Genomic DNA, 11,246 nt, shown 5'->3' on the forward strand with positions numbered 1-11,246 from the left:
AATTAATATGAGCAATAAAATCTTATGTAAGCGGCCAAAGCAAAGAGGATAAATATAATAAGAGCCACCAGTCTGCCACGAGTGGCGAGTAACTCGCTGGACATTTTTAATTTTTTCGCATTTATCCATGTCGTGTAGGCACCTTATGCAAATGTGATTTTTGGAAAGAGAATTAATTAATTAATTAAATACAGTCGGAAAAATAATCAGAAATACCACGAAAATGTATAAAGATATTTATGCACATCTCGCCAAAAAAAAAAAAACCTGCGATTACCCTAACCAAAAACATTATGCAAAGTAACGAGTGACGTCTCTTATTATATTTATCCTCTTTGGCCAAAGTGGCAACTCGCAATTCCCACTGCAATCGGTTATATATAACGGAATACTCGGGCACCGGCTGCATACTCTCAAACGGTAGGCCTTTAAACCTTTGCAATTGTCTTCTACAAAAAGATGATGTCTCCTTGGTGAGGTGACATGAAGTTGTTGTTGTTGTTGTAGCAGTGCTTCGCCCCACCTAATAGGTGCGACCGATCACAAATTGTCATCAATATCCTCCAACAGGAGTCCAAGGAAACTTGCTGATTCAACAGGGGTGAACCATAATGAAAGGGGTGTTAGAGGCGTTGGTTCCACATTACAATTAAAGAGATGGTTGGTGTCATGTGGGGACACATTGCAAGCGGGGCATACATTTTGTATGTCGGGGTTGATTCTGGATAGGTAAGAGTTTAGCCTGTTACAGTATCCAAAACCAAGTTGAGCTAGAGTGGCCCAAACCGACTTCTTCTTGCAATCCGATAAGGAGATCCCTCGACTGTTTTGGGGAGCTTTATCGAGTGAGCCGTTTTTTTTTCGGGAAAATAGCGACAATATGGTACCAGTCTAACCATCTCGGAAACTATTTGATATGACCACGCGGTCATCGCTTCCCAAGGCAGTCGGTTCTATGTACCGGAGCGACTCGGGATTTTTCCCGACCAAGGACTGTCATTTCAGCGTGACCCCACCTAATTTGTTTCGTCCCTCCCACAAATTGTCATCCTCCCAGCAGCTCCTTGCAGCAGGACTGCTCCATATTCTCTTACTCCGGGAAGGCATCGAATCCAATCCGGGTCCGTCTCCTGACCGCAGTCCTGAGAAATGGTTTTGCTGCATCTGCCGGAAAAGAATCTTTTTAGGACGGTCATACTCTGTTCAGTGTGTCTCGTGCAAGGGATGGTTGCATCGGACAGGTTGTTCTGGGCTTGATCCCAAAACCCGACGTCCACGTAACGTTTATAAATCTTTTGTGGCTCCTTGCTGTTCACGCCCAAGGGCGTCCCGTAGTCTACGTCTAAGCGCCTCCCCACTACCTGCCAGCAGCCCCGCTGCTCAGCAAGCCACAACAAGTACCCGTTGCTGCTCGCGCCCCACGGCGCCAACAACTCAAACAGCTGCTACCACTCATAACTACAATCTTCGTAGTAGAGTCGGAAGCAATGCTGAGCAACAGCCCCTGCCCCCGTCTTCTCCCCCCTCTTTTCCGGCAGCAATCGTGTAGGTCAGGGAAACAGACTCTTAGTCCCTACCTCCGTTTGCACCGTTTGCCAGCACAGAATATATATGTTTGCGACATCCGCCCAATGCAGCTCCTGCCTTGGGTGGTGCCACTTCCCTAGATGTTCTGGTCTCCGCGACGGCAACCCCCCGACGGGTTTCATCGCGCCATGTTGCCAGGTCGCAAACCCAAATCATCCGGGTACCCCAATTTTTGCCCAAGGACGCACAGTCCTAGGGCCACAACAGCAATTGCGTCCTGGCCTTCCCCAACCCAGGCGTAGTCACTCGTCACTTACTCCCAGAGTGGCGACGTCTCCCCTTATGCACTTCAGAATTCTGCAGTTAAACTGTAGTGGACTAACTGGGAAGATTACGGAGATAGTCGATTTCATGAAGCGGCACAACATCCGCATTGCTGCGATTCAAGAGACTAAACTCACAGCAAGATCTGCATTGCAGAACTGCTCTGGGTATAACTTCCACAGGAAAGACCGCGAGAGCGGAAATGGAGGCGGTCTCGCGTTTATCATACACCACTCTGTGCAATATTATATATTTGATCCTGGCATCGACCGCAGGGACAATGTCTTAGAACGTCAAGGTCTATCTGTCCGGTCAGGCGATGCAAACCTAGAAATCATCAACATCTACATCCCTCCTGCCACCTGTTGCCCCAGTGGATACCGCCCTAATATCAGGGCCTTACTCACTGGCAACAATCGCATTATCTTAGGCGATTTCAATGCCCATCATGATCTATGGCATTCAAACTTGCGGGCGGACAGTAGGGGTGAGATGTTGGCGGATCAAATAGAAGAAATGACATTCTGCACAATAAACGGAGACGCCCCCACACGTATGGTAGAAAGCTGTCACAGCTCGCCAGATATCTCAATCGTGAGCGCAGAACTCGTAAACTGCGTCAACTGGCAGCCGATGGTAACATTGGCATCCGACCACCTGCCCATAATTATTTCGCTTGAGCGTAACGCCGACCATCGTCACTGAAAAACGCACTTTCATAAACTTCAAAAAAGGAAAGTGGGAAGAATATAAATCCTTTACAGACAGCCGCCTAGCTGCCCTCCCTATCCCGACTGATGCCCGCCAAGGGGAGCGTGCCTTCCGTAAGGTCATTAAATCCGCCTCGGCACATTTTATTCCCGCCGGGAGAATTCCCGAAATCCGGCCCACTTCCCGGCGGAGGCCGCAAACTTAGCGAGAGAACGTGACCTTATAAGACAGCTTGATCCAGGCGAACCCCAAATAAGGGATATAAACCAACGCATCAGATTGCTTGTAGATGAACACAAGCGGGCGAAATGGGAGGAGCACCTAAGAGGTTGTAACCTCTCTACCGGTGTGGATAAACTTTGGTCCACCGTAGATAGAGATAGATAGATGTTGTGAGGTTAAGCACTGCGACCTATTGGTCTATTGTGCCCTCATTCTCTTTACAACACTTCATCCAAGCCGAGTTCTCTGATAAAATCCAGAATGGTTCTTGGCTTCAGAGAATGTATGTGACTATTTTCTAATTTGGATGATCCTAGGATCCTAAGCCTTCGTCTCGCGACTGCATCACATTCCTTCAGGATGTGCTCTGCAGACTCATCTTCGGCATCACAGAATCGACAGAGGCTACTAGCCGATATACCCAATTTATGCATATGGCTCTTTAGCCTACAGTGACCTGTGAGTATACCTGTTAAAATCCTAAGGCTAATTTTTGGGAGATTAATCATAGCCTTATATCGCTTTGAATTGTACCCTCCTATTAGTGCCTTTGCCTGCCGAAGTCCTGGACTTTCACGCCAGTGTTGTTCTCTGAGGCACGCCTCCTTTTGTCTAAATTCCTCCCTTATTGTATGTGACCCTATTGGGACCATAGGCTCGGGACCTATTGGCTTTCCGGCCGCTGCCAACCTGGCAAGCTCGTCCGCTCGCTCGTTACCATCCACTCCCCTGTGTCCAGGTACCCATGCTAGACGGATGGTGTTATTAACTCCTAGACTGTTTAACCTCTCTACGCACTCAAGGACTGTTGATGATTTAATCTCAACTGATGATAATGCCTTGAGTGCAGCTTGACTGTCGCTGAGTATAGCGATTTTCTCGTTGGTATATCCCCGCTGTAAGTTTATCTCTGCACACCGGCTTATGGCAACAACTTCGGCTTGGAAGATGCTCGGATATTTTCCGAGTGGTAGGGATATTTTGGTTCGGGGGCCGACGATCCCCGCTCCTATGCCCTCCGGTGTCTTCGAGCCATCGGTGTACCATATTATGGTGTGTTCCTGGTGAAGCGCTTCAATCCTGGAAGTGTCCCACGTACATTTGTTCCCCAGCTCTATTTTGAAGCGCTTCTCAAACTTAATTATCTTCCTCGTATCATCTCTGGGAAGTTGGATAAGTGGAATCTGCTCCTGCAGCTTCGCCATGCTCCGTGACTGTATCACTTTGCCTCTTCCATATCCCTCTTTAGCTATGTTTACTAAAGTTCTCCTGGCTGCCTGCTCAATTATTATATGTAGAGGCGTTAACTCAATCAGCACCTCTATTGCTGCCGTCGGGCATGTTCGCATAGCTCCCGTAATGCAGACACACGCTAAGCGTTGAAGCTTCGTGAGTGATTTTTGTACGGTCACCATGGTTGTCCTTGATGCCCACGCAACTGCTCCGTACACTATGATAGGTCTCACTATCATAGTGTACATCCATCTTAGGATCTTTGGGCTGCATCCCCAGGATCTTCCTGCAATACGTCTGCACACCATTATTGCTCTTGTAGCCTTTAATATGGTATTGTCGACGTGTTTCCTCCATAAGAGCTTAGAGTCAAACGTGACTCCCAAGTATTTCACCTCAGTCGTGTACTCCATCTGTACTCCATCCATTGTGATTTGCCTAATCCCTTCCAGTTTTCTTTTCCTGGTAAAGGGCACAATGGATGTCTTGTTAGGGTTGATACTTAGCCCTACCTCATTACACCATTCTTTCGTTAGCCTCAATGCCCTTTGCATTATGTCGCAAAGGGTGCTCTCAAATTTGCCCCTTACGATGATAACAATATCATCCGCGTACCCCTGACATCGGATTCCGTTTTCTGAGAGCCTCTGTAGAAGTTCATCTACTACCAGGCTCCACAGCAGGGGTGACAGGACGCCCCCTTGCGGACATCCTTTCGTTGTTTTGATCTCTACTGTACCGTCCCCACTTGAGGTTTCGGCAGTCCTCGTACGCAATAAGGCGTTTATCCACATACGGATTGGACGTTGTATCTCTCTTCTCTCGAGTGCCCGATTCACACTTTCGTGTGTCGTGTTGTCGAAAGCCCCCTCTATGTCCAAAAATGCGCACAGCGTTATCTCCCCGCACTCGAACGCACTTTGGATTTCTGTGGACAGTTGATACAATGCAGTTTCTGTCGACCTGCCTGTCCTATATGCATGCTGATCTCGATGTAGTGGCATTCTATCGAGAACCTTTGATCTGATCTCGTGGTCTACAATTTTCTCCATTGCTTTCAGAGCAAAGGATGTCAGGCTTATAGGCCTAAAGGACTTTGGGCTAGAGTAGTCCTTTTTTGCCACTTTAGGTATAAAGACCACTTTTGCTCTTCTCCACACTGTTGGGATGTATGCCAGTGCGAGGCTATCCCTCATAATCCTGGCCAGGTGTGGGATCAATTCCTCTCCCTGCTGCAGAAAGGCTGGATATATGCCATCCACTCCCGGAGATTTGTAGCTCTGGAAAGACCTTACTGCCCACTTAACTGTGCTGTCGCTGAAGAGTTCTTTGGCGAGGTTCCAATCTGTGGGTGTCGGTCTTACCTCTCGAACCTCCTCCGGCGAGGTTTCCGAGGATGCGTCCGGGAAGTGCGCTGCAAGCAGGGCATGTGCTCTTTCCTCCTCTGTCCTTGTATAGGTTCCATCGGGGAGTTTCATCGATAATCGCGTCTCCCTTTGGTCCTTGGCTAGGGCTTTATGAAGCCTTGCTGCCTCTGGAACTTCTGTTATGTCCTCGCAAAATTTCCTGAAGCTCTCTCTTTTAGCTTTCCTAATCTCTTTGTTATATATTGTTAGATTTGCTGTGTACTGCTCCCAGTTTCCCGTGCGTCTCGCTTGGTTGAAGAGTTTGCGCACGGTTTTCCTCATTTCCGAGAGCTTCCTCGACCACCAGGGGGTTTTACTCCCTGGGCCCTTTGATTCACGACAGCTAGAGTTATACGCTTCAATAATCACACTGTTGAAGTTGTTAACCCTGATCTCTAATTCCATATAACTTGTTCCTCTGTTCCTATTCTCTATAGTGGCAAGATTTTCCTGTATTGCATTTCTAAACATATCCCAGTTTGTGTTCCTGGGATTTCGCTTTGGTGGTCCTTCTAGAGGTATAGCCCCGATGACAAACTGGATAATAAGATGGTCCGACATGGAGGGTTCAGAGGAAACCCCCCATCCCGAGACCAGCTCATCAGCCAGATCGTTACCCAGGGTTATATCCAGGACTTCCTCTCTAGACCTAGTGATGAAGGTTGGTGAATTCCCAACGTTGTATATACTTAGGTCATTACTAATAATAAATTCAAGAACGGACTCACCCCTTGAATTGGTGTCTGAGCTGTTCCATACCTCGTGGTGCGCATTGGCGTCACATCCCATAATTAACGGTAATTTTGCCCGTCTGCAATATTCCGTCAGTTTCTTCACACCCTCTGGAGGGACCTCGTGGTTATCTCCCGCAAAATAGGCCGCTGCGAAGACGATGTTCCTTGGCTCTCCCTGTATTTCCATCACCGCCTGAACTGCTACGAGGTCTTGACTCATAAACTCTGTAATGCAAAAGTAGTTAATGGAATTGTTAAGCACTACACACGCTCTTGGTCTTTCCTGAGAAAGATCCCAAATTACCTTATACCGTAAAGTCCCTATCGAATCCGACTAAGCACAAAGACAAAGTTTCCATCGCATTTGCGACAAAGTGCTGTCGGACGCGAAAAATGCGCGAGCGCTTTCTGCCGACAATATATAATGCATCCTACGGTCGACAAAGATAGACGGAGAGCCAATAGACGCGCACATAAACACAAATTCAGCGCGTCACCAATCACCATCACCGCTAAAGAGGTTGAGGACGCCATTGGTCGTGCTAAACCATCCAAAGCAGTGGGCCCATACGGCATAGCCATGCCGATGCTTAAAAACCTAAGGAAAGAGGGGTTCAAATATTTAGCGCATGTCTTCAATCTGTCTCTTTCCACCTTTGTCATACCTGAGAAATGGAAAATGGCCAAGGTGGTCCCGCTACTAAAGCCTGGGAAACCAGCTAACATAGGTGAGTCGTATCGTCCGATATCTCTCCTATCGCCAGTGGCAAAGACGCTTGAAGCCATTTTGCTCCCTTATTTCCAAGCAAATTTGCAGCTAGCCCCTCATCAGCATGGCTTCAGAAAACTCCATAGCACTACCACCGCGCTAAATGCCATTAGCACCCAGATAAATTGCGGTTTAAATCAATACCCCCACCAGAACAGTACTCGTAGCGCTAGACCTATCAAAAGCTTTTGATTCGGTCAACCATGGCTCGTTACTGCAAGACCTGGAAGGGTCTACCCTTCCCCCATGTCTTAAAAGGTGGACCGCAAATTATCTGGGTGGTCGGCAGGCATCGGTGCAATTTAGAAACGAAACATCAAAACCAAGGAGAATTAAACAGGGGGTGCCATAGGGTGGTGTCCTATCCCCACTTTTGTTTAATTTCTACATATCTAAGCTACCTTCACCACCGGAAGGAGTCACAATCGTTTCCTACGCCGACGACAGCACAATAATGGCCACAGGCCCAGGCCCAAAGATCGATGCGCTATGCAATAAAATAAACGGCTACCTCCCTGATCTCTCCAGTTTTTTCGCCTCGCGAAACCTGGCATTATCACCGACTAAATCTTCCGCGACCTTATCTACAACATGGACGCCCCAAATGTCGACCATTTTGAACATCCACGTCGATGGCACTACGCTACCGACTGTCCTACACCCCAAAATTTTGGGTGTGACGTTTGATCAGGATCTACATTTTGGTGAGCACGCAACCGCAATTGTTCCGAGAATTCAGAGCCGTAACAAAATCCTCAAATCCCTCGCTGGAAGTACTTGGGGAAAAGATAAAGAAACGCTCATGACTACATACAAAGCAATTAGCCAGCCGATTACGTGCTACGCGTCACCCATATGGTCGCCAAGCCTAAAAATCACCCACTGGAAGAAACTACAGGCCTGCCAAAATACTGCTCTCAGAATCGCCACGGGCTGTCTTCTTATGTCCCCAGAACACCATCTGCATAATGAGGCGAGAATACTCCCCATCAGGGAGAGAAATGAGATGCTGACCAAACAGTTCCTATTGAATACCCAGAAACCTGGGCATCCCAACAGACATCTGATTGATGAACCAGCACCGCCTAGGGGTTAAGGAGTCAACTCCGTAAGCATTTTGAGGAAATACGGCACCTGAGAACCCAGCCGTATGAAGTGAAAAAACACAAGCAGGTCCTTGGTGAACTCCATAAACAGGCGTCGGACCTTTATGCCGGGAATTGCCCGGTGAATCCAGTACTTAACGAAAATTATCCAAAACTTGCGGAAGAGGAACGCATACTCCCCAGGGAAACGCGTGTCACTCTTGCTCAACTTCGTTCTGGATACTGTAACAGGTTAAACTCTTACCTATCCAGAATCAACCCCGACATACAAAATGTATGCCCCGCTTGCAATGTGTCCCCACATGACACCAACCATCTCTTCAATTGTAATGTGGAAACAACGCCTCTAACACCCCTTTCCTTATGGTCCACCCCTGTTGAAACGGCAAGTTTCCTTGGACTCCCGTTAGAGGATATTGATGACAATTTGTGATCGGTCGCGGCTATTAGGTGGGGCGAGCATTGCTACAACAACAACAACAACAACCACGCGGTCATCAGTTAACTCCACAAACAGGCGTCGGACCTCTATGCCAGGAATTGCCCGGTGAATCCTGTACTCAAAAAACAATACCCTAAACTTGCAGAAGAGGAACGCACACTCCCCAGGGAAACGCGAGCCACTCTAGCTCAACTTCGATCTGGACACTGTAAGAGGTTAAATCCTTACCTATCCAGAATCAACCCCTACATACAAAACATATGTATGTCCTGCTTGTAATGTGTCCCCCCATGACACCAACCATTTCTTCAACTGTATTGTGGAATCAACGCCTCTAACACCCCTCTCATTATGGCCCTCCCCTGTTGAAACAGCAAGTTTCCTTGAACTCCTCCCGTTAGACGATATTGGTGATCGGTCACACCTATTGGATGGAGGGGTTGCCAGCACAATTCATATCTTTTCCAACCCAATTTCCAACTTCACCCAACCGTGGCGAATCCTGTTTCTTTATAAGGCGAGGCTCTGGCGATCCCAAGTTTCTCATGCAACTAGGGGATGCGGACGGAATTCGAGGAGTGCTTTTATTACTACAACAGCAACCCCTAGGCAATCCCGGCTTCAACCCGCGGCAGGTATGCCTGCGACTAAAATACCAAATTGATTCAAGGGGTTGTGTAGTGCATCCCTTTCAAGGGGCTGCCATCTGCATCCGAGAAAGAGCCATCAACATGACCCCAGCGTGTTAGGGGGTCAGAATATTCCCGCGGTAGGTATGCCTGTCATAAGAGGCGACTAAAATACCAGAATCAAGGGGCTGTGTAGCGCAATCCTTCAGGTTGCCAGCGCAATATATAGCTTCTCCAAATCCAATTGTCAACCTCACCTATCCGCGGCGAATCCTGTTTCACTAACAGACGAGGCTCTGGCGACCCCAAGCTCCTCATGGAACTTGGGGGTGGGGAGGGAAGGGATGTCCTGAAGGTTTAATTTGGCCACATAAATCGTTCCCGAGATGGTCGGGCTAGCACCTTAATGGTGCTGTGGTACCGGAACGTACCGGATCTGTATCCGGCAAAGGACCATTACATCGATAACACTCCCCAAAGCCTTCGGGGAGCAACCTTATCGCTACAACAACAACAACAGCCATCAACATCGATAACACTCCCCAAAACCTTCGGGAAGTGTCCTTATCGCTACAACAACAACATTATCCCCACAGAGGTTGAAGAAGCCATCCAAAAGGCCAAGCCCTCTAAATCAATAGGCCCAGATGGAATAGCCATGCCAATGCTAAAAAACCTCGGCGCTGAGAAAATAAACTACCTAACGCAAGTTTTCCTGTCGTTGAAGTCCTTTGTCATTCCCGAATAATGATAAGTGGCAAGGATAATTCCACTTCTAAAGCTTGGAAAACCATCGAACGAAGGCGGGTCATATCGACACATAACATTCCCCTTGCTACATAGTAGCGAAGACATTGGAAACCGTCCTTCTCCCCCATTTCACGGCGAATTTTCTCCTAGCCGCCTATCAACATGGCTTTCGGAAAATGTATAGCGCTACTACCGCGCTAAACGCCATAAACACTCAGATAAAGTACGGACTAAATCAGGAAAACCCCATCGCAGGACAGAGCGCGTGGCACTTGACCTGTCAAAAGCTTTTGACACAGTCAACCACGGCACGCTACTCCAAGACATAGAAGGCTCACTCCTTCCCCCTTGTCCGGACGTGGAATTTTCTGAATAGTCTATAAGCGTCGGTTCAATTAGGGAACGAAACCTCAAAGCCTAGGAGAATTAAACAGGGTGGTATCCTATCCCCGCCTCTGTTTAAATTCTACATATCAAAGCTCCCTTCCCCATCAGAAGGAGTTACAATCATTTCCTGTGCCGACGACTGCACGAGTATGGCAACGGGACCTGGCCCTTAAATAGATGAATTACTTTCTAAAATAAACAGCTATCTCTCCGATCTTTCTAATTTCTTCACCTCCCAACCTGGCATTATCACCGACAAAATCCACGACCACTCTGTTTACGACGTGGAAGGAACAGATGCCGCAAATATTTAACGTTCACGTCGATGGTGTTACGCTACCAACTGTCAGTTTACCCAAAGATTTTAGGGGTAACGTTCGATAATACCCTCACCTTCAAGGCGCATGCTATCGAAGTTGTATCCAAAGTACAAAGCTGCGACAAAATCGCCAAGAAAAGTTGCTATCCACGTACAAAGCAATTGGCCGGCCGCCCGTGTGCTACGCGTCACCAGTTTGGTCGTCAGGTCTTAAAAACACATACTAGAAAAGGCTGCAGGCCTGTGAAAATGCTGCAATCAGAAATGCCTATATAGTAAGACCAAAGAGCTCATCATTAAAGAGCACACCGAAATGCTGAACAGGCAATTTTTGCTTAATTGTCACAAACCAACACATCCTAGCAAGCAACTGCTTGATCTAGCCCCGCCCCATGGGAGTTAAGGGAATATCTCCATAAGAACTATAATGAGATCCGGCACGTGCCAACATAGCCGTTTCATTCAGACAAGCATAAGAAGGCACTAGGCAAAATTCACACAGAATTGGTAAATGCCTTTGCCAGGACGCGCCCAGTGAACCCTGTTATCAATACACAATATACTACTCTTGCAGAGGGAAAATGCACAATACCAAGGGAAACACCAGTCACCCTGGCCCAACTTCGTCCTGGATATTGTAACAGGTTAAACTCTAAATTGTCTAGAATCAACCCCGACATACGTAAT

The sequence above is a fragment of the Eurosta solidaginis genome, chromosome 5 (genome assembly GCF_040869045.1).
Source record: "Eurosta solidaginis isolate ZX-2024a chromosome 5, ASM4086904v1, whole genome shotgun sequence".
NCBI classification, from domain to species: Eukaryota; Metazoa; Arthropoda; class Insecta; order Diptera; family Tephritidae; genus Eurosta; species Eurosta solidaginis.